At 48.8% G+C, this 12,329-nt stretch overlaps 1 pseudogene; it reads right to left on the bottom strand.

Moving 5' to 3' along the window:
• Positions 1–479: 479 nt before the first annotated feature.
• LOC149354116 (uncharacterized) lies at positions 480–9,749 on the bottom strand (annotated as a pseudogene).
• Between the last annotated feature and the right edge of the window lie 2,580 nt (positions 9,750–12,329).

The following is a 12,329-nucleotide window of genomic DNA, read 5'->3' as shown; positions in this document are numbered from 1 at the left end:
ACTAAAGCTGAATCGTGAGAACAGCTGTATTGAAAAAAAATGACAAATCTTAACTTAAGTGAAGAGTTATTTTCACACTCCTAATTTCCGGAAACTGCATGCTGCAATATTCCGTCGTGCGGTTGACCACGTAAGCAGATACGTTTTTCTAGCAACCTCAAGTGGTGGAATAGCCCGTGACGAGAAATGGACAATTGTCTGAATAAACTTTCGTGGATATAACAAATGAGAGATGCCTCGTAAATGTAAAAAAATACAGCTGAATAATGGTAAGCAGCATACATGAACTGGAAACAGCAATTAGATAATAATGCTATTCTAGATATCTACTAGAGTCTTGTGTTCACACATTTGCAAAGTAACCCAGACCGTATCCAATGAAGACAAAAATAAACGATGCGCAAGGCGGGCACTGAAAAAGATCCAGTAACATAACAAGGCGCTTAGGTTCTTCACAACCTCACGCTCACATCAATCGGTGTCAACGGTTCTGCACAGTAATGTTCACGCAGTCACCTTGTTCAACCACATACTTGTTGCGCGGGCACTGAAACGCTGTGGCAAAGTCGATGTTGCCCCTTACAAGTTCGTTCACTAAGGCTCTAGCCTGCGATGAGGTGCTGCAACGGTAGTAGGCGAAGTGGGCGTAGAAGAACTGGGCTTCCGACATCCGTTAGAGGCTCCAGGCGTCCTGCATCGTGTACCAGCTAGCTCTGGCGGCCGCTGGTGTGGCGGCCTCGTCATGGCCACTACCTGTAGCCCCGACAATGGCGGCGACTTGTAGCCCCATCTTGAGCTCCACCACGGGGTGCACGGACACGAGGTACTTTGCGCGTGAGGCGCTCAGCACGCATTCCCTGCATGAAAAGCATTGATAGAGATAACCTTAACAGAGTTTGAAACATGCGCATACTTCACTCAATTTTCCACACTTTGCTGTCACTAGCACCTTCCAGTTACTGCCAATGAGAGACTGCCCACTGGACATTAAAACTCCCATGGATGTACAGCGGACGTTCAAGACGTCCGCAGGACATCCGAAAGAGTTCCATTGCCCATTTCGTATAGCCTACCACGCACTACACGATTCCTTGCCGAGTGAAAACATCAATAACCTTGTTTGTGTATATTTCGAATGCATTTCAGCATTCTTTTTTTTGTTCCTGAATTTGGTTGTTTAGTAGCACTTAAAAGTCTTCTCTCACGTACTGCTTGCTCCTGTTTACTGACGAGCTGAAAGAAATCCTAACCATTCCGGCGGCAGCCTGCCGTCGTCTCGTACGCGATTCGAGCGGTTTGCCCGCATAGTTGAACAAAATGGGACATGGCTCACAAGAAATGGCTCCTGAACTCACTGTCCGGAACCGGAAATGGGATACACAAGTACTGAAAGAATGCGCGTCTTAAAGTCAGAGTACGGCCCAAAGAGTTCCTGTGCCATGATTCTGAGGTGAGGTCAAGGAAAGATGTTTCTGTAGAAAACTCGTGCGCGCTAGAAAAAGCCGAGGGCTTGCGAGCCCTGCTGTAATGGCTCCACTACTTCAGAACGCAGTTCGAAAAACGCCAGGGAATGATCAGGGTCTTCACGCGAGCATCGCCGCTCCTTATACCTAATTCGGGATCGATCGGCGTCTTGAAACCGCAGAGGTGGCTTGTAGTGAAAGGAGATGCTCGGTAATGTACAAAAAGATCTGATATTTAAAATGTTTTCGTATAAATTGAAAATATCCCGGAAATAAAAGGCTTATTAGCTATTTCTGAATATATTATAGTGCAATAATGCCCTCTTCTTCCGTCAGAAGTTGTTGCGGGCGTAATTGTTTGCCCTCTGTTCTTTTTTTGTCCTTTTATTCCCGCTAGCCACAGCTCAGGAGCTTCAGGTTTCGATGGCAGATGCCAAGGCTAACAAAATCTTTTCCTTCCATTTTATTTCATTAATAAATAGCCACTAACAACAAACAGCTTTCATGGGCGCTTCTCACTGTGTTCATTTTCCGTAGGTTTTAAATTAATAACTTTCGTCTTTAGGCGACATATTTTGCGGCTAGATGTATTACTGTATGCTTTTACAAGCAGTGGGTGGTGTGCGAGGTTAATATTGATACAGGTCAGAAGTGGACGAAGAAGAAGTGCTCCGCCATCTCGCTTGTGACGAGGAAAAAGTGCCTCGCCTTCTTGCTGGTGACCGCTCGGCAGACTGGAACAGTTCTTGTGTATCAAACGGTGTGCCGTGTAATATTCGTGACAATATAACGTCATCAAGGCTGCTGAAATGGCAGTTATCCGCGTGTACAGTCACGGAATGAAACACCAACAGCTTTCAGTGGATTTCAGAGTACCGCAGTGCCGCATGTGCAGCGCTGTTAGCACACGGACGTTATATAGTAATAAGAGCGGGAGCGACGTGTTTTCTCTTTGCGTTTGGCAGAGGTTCTTTCACGCAACCAGATCAGCTTCGTCATTGCGCTACGTACGAGAGCCTTAATGAGCGAACTGTGAGCTCAATTAGATTCAATCACTGCGTGTCTGGTTGTAGTAACTCTCTTACACGGTCTCGTGAGTAGCTGAGTTCCACGCAATACACAGGGCAGTTTTCTGTTGCACGCAATGTCTAGTCATTCGATCATTGTGCAAAAAAGAATCTATACACTATGGTCTACACTGCCGAATTACAACCCAACAAACACAAAACCTCCTCAAAATCTCCCAAAAATAACCCATCCGGACATTTGGAATCTCCCCAGGAGGTGCTCATTTTTCCCGAACACATCCAAAAAACGTCCCCACAACTAGCGATGTCCAAAAAGTTGTGCGTCCCACGGAAAGCCCCAAAAGGTTAATGCTCGATTTCTCGGCTCTGGTTCAATAAAATTATTCCTCCTTTTTCATGCAGCCTGCAGACATCCAAGTGCACATATTTGCCAAATTTCAGGCGCATACTTACTTTACAGGTGATGTAATTCACCTGTCCACTTGTGTGAATGCGTGCTGGCTCGGCCGTTGCGCACTGTGAAATGTCCTAGCATTTTACACACAGGAAATATGAATTCAAAAAGTCACGACATCTTGCCTATACAAGAACAAATAGCAGCACCACACAGAAGTCATTTCAGTTTACTAGCCGTACTCTTAGCACGACTTGTCAAGGGCATCCGCAGAACTTTTTCCAGGGGGGGGGGGCACCTGAAGTCCGGGGATGGGGGCGGCGGTAGGTTAGCACCAAAAAGAAACTAGTGCATGAATAATATCCGTAACTCCAGGGGGGGGGGGGGGGGGCGACCGCCCCCCTTGCCCCCCCTTCCGGACGCCCATGCGACTTGTAGCCTATTGTCCATGTATACCGGCGACAACAGCACTATACGTACACCACCACAATCAAAATGCAAGTCAAAGAAAAACAATACAGAAGAACTGAAAGTCCGTGCTGAACAAAACTTCCGGTCAAAAATGAATACAAACAGCAGAAGCAAACGTAGGCACCTTTTAATACACAATTTGTACATAGCACTATGGCGCCATGCATATAATGATGGCCACTTTTTTCTCTAGCTCTGAGAAATCTGCAAAATGAAGAAAGTAAAACAGAACATGGGCTGGAAGTTGATGCACCTTAAACAAGTATTCTAAGGGCTACAAAAGCAGACATGCACACACAAAAGCAAACGTACGTAAATAGCAACTTGGATGACAAAACAAAAGGCGAGATGAGCGTACGCTGCAGACACGCAGTTTCAGTAGATTCAGGTCATGGATTTTCTTCAAGTTGAAACCCCCTCTCTCGGAACAAGCTTCAGCGACGTGTTATCAAAACAGAAAAAAAAAATAGTTCTACCAGGCGAAAATAAAAAAAAAGTGCGAAAAGGCCCTGCAGTATGTTTAAATAAATAAATAAAATAAACCAACATACCTTGACAACTTTGCCTACGGAAACCCGGGGATGAAATAGGAGGTTGCAACAGCTGAAACCATGAATTAAACGCAGCCTTCTGTCCTGCGCCTTCTCACAGCACAGCGAGCGCTCAAACCACGACCGGCTTTATTACTCGAAGTAATAAAGCCGGTCGTGGCTCAAACATACGCGTTACACCCTCGTAACGATTCTGGGAGTTTTATTTTCTTGTGACTAAGTGTGGGGATAAGACTGCTTAAAGCTAGGCGGGAGGGGGGACGTCTTGAGGCAGGTGCGGTGGCGCGCTGCATCCATGGTGCGGCAGACCGCGCATGCGGCACAGTCCGGCGTGGGAGTCGAGATCAAGGCACGATTAATCCGGTGCGGGAGAGTCAATATAGCCACGCGAACACTGCACAAACTACACCGCTGCGACAGGATGGCTGGGCGGTGGCGAAGTAGGTAGAGCAGTCTAATCCATGGGCACTCGCAGAAAGAGAGTGGTGGGTCTCCGAAGGTCCTTCCCGCCTATGACCGTAGTAGAGGGCCACTCTTCCACCACCAACGCGCTGCAGTCGTCGGAGGCGCTGAGGAATCCAGGTGCGTATGAGGAGTCGCCTATTGCCACGAACTCCGCCGCCGCCAATGCCGCCTCGAACAGCGGCATCAGTAGGGCCGTGAAGCTGCGCAAAGGTCTTGCGATGCGCCGCCGCTGCATCAGTTCCAAAAGGAATGGTATGGGCACGCCGAGATGCGCGGGAAAACTGCCGTGAATCCGTAGCTACGAAGTCCACGACAGCCCAGTTGGCGTAGTGAGAAGAGCAAGAACTGCCGCGCGCTGGGGCTTGTGCTCGAACGGCTGAAGCAGCGCGAATAACAGCGCGCAAAATGGCTTCCGTCCAGCGAGGAAGCCGGGCGAGCGACGGGAGGCTATTACTGCACTTCTGCTAGACAGCGGCGCAGCTAGGAGCGCCGATAGCCGGAGATGCCTGGAGGGGACACCACACAATGTTGCAGTTGGACGGCAGCAGGGGAAACGCTAGAAGACGGGAAAGTTGGTGACCGCCGCTTACGGCGGCGCGATGAAAATGGAGACCGCCGTCACCTGCCTGCAGCATGGAGCCGACGGCCCACGTGCAAGAAACGCATGCGCCGAGAGAGATGCGGGGCTGACCGCTTCCTTCGGCTGTTCGAATGAAACTGCCGTTTCATCTCTCAAAACGACGCGTGCAAGAGCAAAACCTCCTCTCGCCGCAGCTTGTGGCGCGAGGGAGAGAGAAAAGAACGCGAGCAGTCGATTTTTGTTTCTTGTTCAAAATCATTGGTCCCGAAAACGTTATGCCCAGTTACCTTTCTGGCACCAAAATCCATTAACTCGCTTTTGTTGCTGCTTAAAACTCCAGAAAAAAACGTTTCTAGACCTTTAGTGGGAGCACTGCCTTTTTGCTTGTGTTTCTGTCTTGCCTATATGGTCTGGAAACGTTTGAGAGACGTTGTACTGGGACTGGGACATTCCATCCTTTCTAGGAGCACATGGGGAGGTCTTGTGCTTGTTGGGAAAGGCGAGAAGACAAAACAGAGAAAGGAAGAGCTGATTGCTTTACAGCCACAATTTATAAGACGAAGTATGTTTTAGTTTCATGGCTCAAAAGCAAAGCATGCTATCTTAAGCGATTAAGGATTAGCTCTTATAGCAACGCAATGTGTACCGTGGCTTTTATGATGTCAAGCTTCTATAATCGGCCAGAAGCGATGCACGAGGGGCGTCGAATATACGTCGGAAGCGAAGGTGCTTATCTCCGACACCACCAACTCTAAACCATTTTCACGTAGCTAGCTGGTTTGGTTTATGGGGGCTTAAAACGTGCTCATGCTATCAGGGGCGCCGTAGTGAAGGGCTGCAGAAATTTCTACCACCTGTGCTTTAAGGTGCACTGACATCGCACAGTACGCGTGCCTGTAGAATTTCGCCTCCATCGAAATTTGACCGGCGCGGCCGGGATATAACCCGCGTCTTTCGGGTCAGGAGCCGAGCGCCATAACCACTGAGCCAGCGCGACGGCTTTCACGTTCTAGCATGCTAAAAATAGCCCAAATTTCATCTCGAATGTGATGGAAGCCGTAACAAAAACAGCCTGATCAGTACAAGAACCCTTTCTTTCAGCGTTCTTGCACGCAGCGATTGTTTTCTTTCGGAATTAACGTCCGAGTAATGTACATCACCTGTGCGATTGTAGGGCCGCCTTTGTCTCTCGTGACCAGCCCTTCCAGCCGACCAGTTTAATCCGCAGCATGGCGGCCATGCGTCTCGCAATCACGGCAGCGTCGGCGAGCAGCGGGTCGACGGTACCCGAACTCAGCCACCCGTAGCCCAGTGATGACACGTACAGAGTGGTCTCATCCGCAAAGAACATGCGGTCCGCAGCTTTGTTGTCGGGGTTGTCTCGAAACCAGGGCACACCTCGTCGCACCGTCTCCTTTTTAGCTTCGAACTCGAAGTTCAGAGCCAAGAACAAGTTCCGGGCGAAGCCCCGGGAGGTCATGTGCGGCCCGGCTGGTTCCCGGAAGACCAGGTCGCCAGGCAGCATGAGCGATATGTTACCGACTATTGACCGAAGTGCTGTGTCGTTTCCGGCCGCCACCAACCGCCGAAGTGGGCCATAGTCAATGAATCGTCGCCGCGTGGCCTCGAAGATGTTGTGCAGCTTGTTGTCTTTAGCAGGACTCGCTAGCGACGCCACGTACGTAATGCGCCATAGGTGGAAGTTGAAGTGCACGTGATTTTGGCAGACTTCCTCGCTACGCATATTAGGTGAACTTAGCGTGCTGCCCTGTTGAATGTAGTGCATGGCTTCCAGAGCGACAAGAAGCAACGAGTAGAACAACGCCAACGGCTGATGCTGCGCGTCTATCAGAAGCCAAATGTCCGCAAAGAGGCCATTTTTATCTATGGCCAAGATTGTTTTCACACGGTCAACATCAATAAAGTACTCGAAGAGTATGGCTTTGAGTTGGGACGGTTCTAGATGGTCCAAAGCTTCGCTAATCTCTCTCAAAGACACGGATGTTCGTCTTCGGACACTAGGAGGCAATTGCTGTTCCCACTTCGAGATGTCCTCACTGGTGTAATTAGTGTCAAAGTGCGAATTAAGGGCAGAGAGCGTGACGCCGTAGCAGGAAGCATCGCATTTACGTTTGTGGTCGGCGACTCGAGGTGTCCCCCTAGCGAACGTGAGCCGGGTTGTTTGGCCGGGTAAGCTCCTTACTTCGAAGATGAACGGCAGGTGGTACCGCTTATCCACTGCAAGGGCCAAGCGAAGTAAGCTTTCGCCACTCGTTCGCGTGGTGCTGTTGGCGATTTCTAGCAAGGTCGCCGCAACGTCCCTGGCTCGCAGGTCCTCCTGCCACATCTCTTTGACGCATGATGTGTAAAGGGTGTGGAGTGCGGCTGCAGCCTCACTCCCGTAGTCCTGGGTTCCCTTGATGATGTCAGAGGTGATGTCCCACTACAGAGAGAAAACAGTGGCCCAGAGCCAAGTGCCTCATTAAAGATATGTTAAGAAACTTACACAGATGCGCTGCAGGAACCGACCTCTACCGAAACACGGCCCCTCAAGGACACTCGCGTTACATCATTGGGTCATTCACTGAGGTAAAGGTATTTAGTGGAGATCAAGAAAATAGACGCCAAAAGCAATCTTTTGTGTGGTGTTTTGTAGGCAGCGCAGTACAAACAAAAGGACAAGGTTGAGAAATGCTAAACCGAAGATAGTGTTTTTGTTTGCCACGTGTCTCAAAAATTGGACCTTTCATTCCGCAGCGCACAGACGTTCCTGTTTGTAGCAGCTTTTTAGTCTGTTGATGAGACGTCCATACATGTTATGGTTGACTGATATGAATCGGGAAGGGCACTGTCCAGTACTTACGCGAAACTGCCCGGGGTAAAAAAGGGCCTTGCCAACCTTACTCCATGCCAAATGAGAAAACCCCCGCGTTCATTTTGGTAGGAAATTAAAACCTAACCTTTGTGGTTAAGGAAATGGGCACTAGTTGCGATTGGTCAACTCAGGTCGTGTGACCGTAGTACGTTCGCGAACAACGGCTTCGAAATGGCGGCTTGGAGTGAAGTGCAGCGTAAGTTTTGAACTCGGGCGCTTAAACACTCCAGAACTGCGGCCGAACTTGCCAACTAGCACTAGCAGGGAACTCGCTTTCTCCATTTCATTTTGGCGAACTACCGAGTATGCCGCAGGCGGTACGCAGAAAAATTAAAATTCCTAAATCATAGTTACCAGCCTAATTAACTACACCCATTGCAGGATAAAGGGCTACCTCATAACTCTCCACCTACTCTTGTGCCATCCACCTTACCCCCACAAACTTCTTAGTCTCATCCGCTCACCTGGCTTTCTTCCTCTTTCCTCTATGTACGGGGACACACCCGAATCGTCTTTTCTTGGGTTAGTTGGTTTTTCATGATGTAGGTGTTAGCAGCGCACACCAAACAAGGACGGACAGAAAAAGGGACCCCCTCTGCATTGTGACGGCGCTTCCTGCATTGTCACGTTAGCAGGCTCATGATAATCGGCCAAAGCCATTGGCTGGAAGGGGGTACTTTGAGCGGGCAAACCCGCTGCGTTCTTGAGTTGTATCCGATTCTAGTTTTTGCTCTTTTTTGTTTGCTTGTGTACCCTCGTTGAATCTAGATGTGTAGTAAAAGCATTGAAGTTTGGGCCAGTTGGCATTGATCCATCTTGAAGAAACGTAGCAGCAAGAAAAAAACGGGGACGAAATGCACACATACGACAGGACGAATGCTGGACTTCCAACTAAAAATCAGTCGGAAGTGCAGCATTCGTCCTGTCGTATATGTGTCTATTTCGTCTCCGTTTTTCTTGCTGCTGCGTTTCTTCAAGAAGTGTAGTCTCCGTAATAAGGGAGTAATTACTCATTGACATCTACCCGAGCGCAGCCAAACGGCTACAAAGGAAAGCTCTACAGCTTTCTCAGGAACATCGTAGTTAATGAAAAATTCGTCCTGGTCTGGGGTTCGTACCCGGGACCACCGCTTCACCAGAGTAGTCACCCTACCAACTGAGCTAACCGGGACGGCAAGCTTAAAGTAGGGCGAGAGCAAATTGATCAATAAGTCGAAGTGGGAACTGTGTTGGTCAAATGTATAGGGGAATCCCCCAAGGTAGAGTAGATTTGTAATAAGGGAGTAATTACTTACCGACATCCACCCGAGCGCAGCCAAACGGCTACATAGGAAAGCTATACGGCTTTCTCAGAAACTTCATAGTTAAAAAAAATTCGCCCTGGTCCTCGTCAATGAGTAATTACTCCCTTATTACTTACCTACTCTACCTTGGGGGATTCCCCTAAACATTTTAGCAAGTGTAGTCCCCGTGCGCAAATGGCTTACGAGCAAGTCGCGTGCCACGTCACGCTGTACGAGGCCGTCCTCGAGGGCGTTCTTGCAGATGTACGCGAAGAAATCTGTGCAGGGCTGCTGCTTGTTGTCGATGGCGGCGAACAGCGTGGCTGCCTCGCTGGAGCAGCAGAACGTCGTCCCGGGGTCACTCGTGTTGATCCGCTGGGCGGACCAGTGGACAGCGAACCAGGCCAGCGCGGCGATGGCTGTGGGCACAGCGACCCCGCATGCGCAGCCGAGGCGGGTGCCTGCCGATTGCAGGCGCTTACTTCGCAGGATGGGAGTCCGAGTCGCGGGGCGACCGCCGTCATCGGGGGAAAGTGGGTCTTCTCCTGGAGGCCTAGCTTCCATCGTAGCTGTCTTCAGCTTCTTCTGGAGGCAGCCCTAGCTCGTGGAGCGCGTGTCGCTGTGGGGAAACAGCGCCCTCTGGAGCAAGAGTTGACCGCTATGCGGCTCGTGCAGCCGCCGGAGCTACCCTTCCATGATTTTCATTGTCGGCTGAAAAACAAAAAAGAACAGCTTCTCTTACCTATCTCATTACTGTCACAAAAGACGCAATTAAGACAGAATGACCACAGTAATTCCCACTTTTCACGCCTGTTTTAGATAACTTCGATTAACCTTTGTTCTTTGATTGGAACTGTCGGTGTACACTTTAGTTTAATGTTTTGAAAGCCGGAATTCCCGGGTTCTCCTAATGTGCAATAAATCTTAAGTAAACCAGATTGTGGTGCCTCTAAAAAATTTGATACCTGTGGTCCCGCCCTACGTCGATCGCGTTTACCCCGGAAGTTTCACGAGTGCATTTCATTGCAGACTGACTTTAGGCATATGAGTCATGTGATACCTCGGCTCATTTTCTGTTCGGTGTGGGGGCTTTCATACTGTGTGGTCACAATGCAGCTTCCAGTATCACTTGTTCGCCCACAGTGGACGAGGAGAAAGAAAACACTTCTTTTTACCTCTAGGCAGATGTCAGCTCTTTGATACTATCAGTCGATCAGTCGCGATGCTTCCCATAGGAAGGAAGGAAGGAAGGAAGGAAGGAAGGAAGGAAGGAAGGAAGGAAGGAAGGAAGGAAGGAAGGAAGGAAGGAAGGAAGGAAGGAAGGAAGGAAGGAAGGAAGGAAGGAAGGAAGGAAGGAAGGAAGGAAGGAAGGAAGGAAGGAAGGAAGGAAGGAAGGAAGGAAGGAAGGAAGGAAGGAAGGAAGGAAGGAAGGAAGGAAGGAAGGAAGGAAGGAAGGAAGGAAGGAAGGAAGGAAGGAAGGAAGGAAGGAAGGAAGGAAGGAAGGAAGGAAGGAAGGAAGGAAGGAAGGAAGGAAGGAAGGAAGGAAGGAAGGAAGGAAGGAAGGAAGGAAGGAAGGAAGGAAGGAAGGAAGGAAGGAAGGAAGGAAGGAAGGAAGGAAGGAAGGAAGGAAGGAAGGAAGGAAGGAAGGAAGGAAGGAAGGAAGGAAGGAAGGAAGGAAGGAAGGAAGGAAGGAAGGAAGGAAGGAAGGAAGGAAGGAAGGAAGGAAGGAAGGAAGGAAGGAAGGTTGGTTTTTGGTTTTATGGGGTTTAACGTCCCAAAGCGACTAAGGCTATGAGAGACGCCGTAGTAGAGGGCTCCGGAAATTTCGACCACCTGGGGTTCTTTAACGTAGCTGCACACGTTGAACCCCCCTTTGCCGTTGACTGTGGCTTACAGTGTGTGCAAACCAGGGAAGGATAAACGGGTCCTATATGCAAGCAAGCTGGTTGTGTTTTCACAAGAAGCGAACTGTGTGAAACAAGATGTTTTTTTAAAGGGAGTGCGCCAGTCGGGGCTGTCATCCACCCATCCTACATCTGTTTTGAAAGAGGTCGACAGCATGGAAGTCTGTGTTGGAGCCGGCACAGTCGATGAATTTCCGTTTGCGTTGGGAAGCAAGAAATTTCACTTTTTTGACGCAATCATTTCAAGCCTAAAGTGTCGTGGTGTAGCGCATGACAGTAGGCCATGTGTGATGTGCAAGCATCTAAGAAAAGCTCTTTTGAACCAGCGATCAAAAAGCGTCATAGCCAGAATTCAGCTCCCAGACTTTCAAGGAAGAAAAAACTTCAAACGCAAACTGTTCGGCGACTCAAGGCCAAATTGTCAGTCTACACACAAACTATCAAGGATCTTGAGAGGCAGAGTGTAGAACTGGAGGAGAGCGTCCTGGATGACAGATTAAAAGCGTACAATGAAAAAACAAGTGACAGCCCCCTGGTGTTTTACATTGCAGGGTATGTTGCACGAAAGACCATCCTGAAAACTCACTGAAAAGGCTGTTTTGATCAGCTTCTCGTGAATCCGGAGAATGCTAACAAAGAACTCTCGACATTTACCAAATTTTGTGACAAAGTTGGTCTGCTCTACCCATCCCAAGAACTTTTCTCGTTTGTAGAGGCGTTAGAACTCACCTTTTCTATATGGTTTAGCAACAACCAACTGCACTATGACAGCCTTGATCAGCTGACATGCTGTCTCAGGAAGAACAATGTCTTGATTGGCTGTGAACTTCATGGGCTGAGTATTAACAACCACATCACGAAGTTTTTCCTGCTAACGCACCTTCATTTCTACATGAAATCCCTTAACGAAGAAAGGGAATCATCGCGGGAAAAAAAGAAGCACTTGATACTGAGGTGGGTTACCTAAGGACTGTTTGGAAGAGGTTTCACTCCGAAGTACCAGGAAATCATTTTATTTTGCCGCTACCAAAGCAGCTTAGCAAAATAAAGCTTGATTCAGAAATTTTGCGCATTTGAACATGTGGTGCTTTGTCCAAGTACAGCAGAAATCAACCCGTTGCGAAATAATCTACGCTGTTGGGCGATCCAACATGGAAACGGTAAGTCTGCTTTCTCTTGACATTCTGCTCAATTTGGAGTTAACTCAGTAATATTTCCGGCTCTCTTGTACAACCAAGTGTCCAGCAGAACCGAATTCTGTAATATAGTGAGGGCCATGGAAACATGACGAAAGAAAAACTGCGTCCGCCGCGTA

The sequence above is a fragment of the Amblyomma mixtum genome, chromosome 3 (assembly GCF_055824585.1).
Source record: "Amblyomma mixtum isolate Tamu chromosome 3, ASM5582458v1, whole genome shotgun sequence".
Lineage (NCBI taxonomy): Eukaryota > Metazoa > Arthropoda > Arachnida > Ixodida > Ixodidae > Amblyomma > Amblyomma mixtum.
This window is presented reverse-complemented; position numbering and strand designations above follow the sequence as displayed.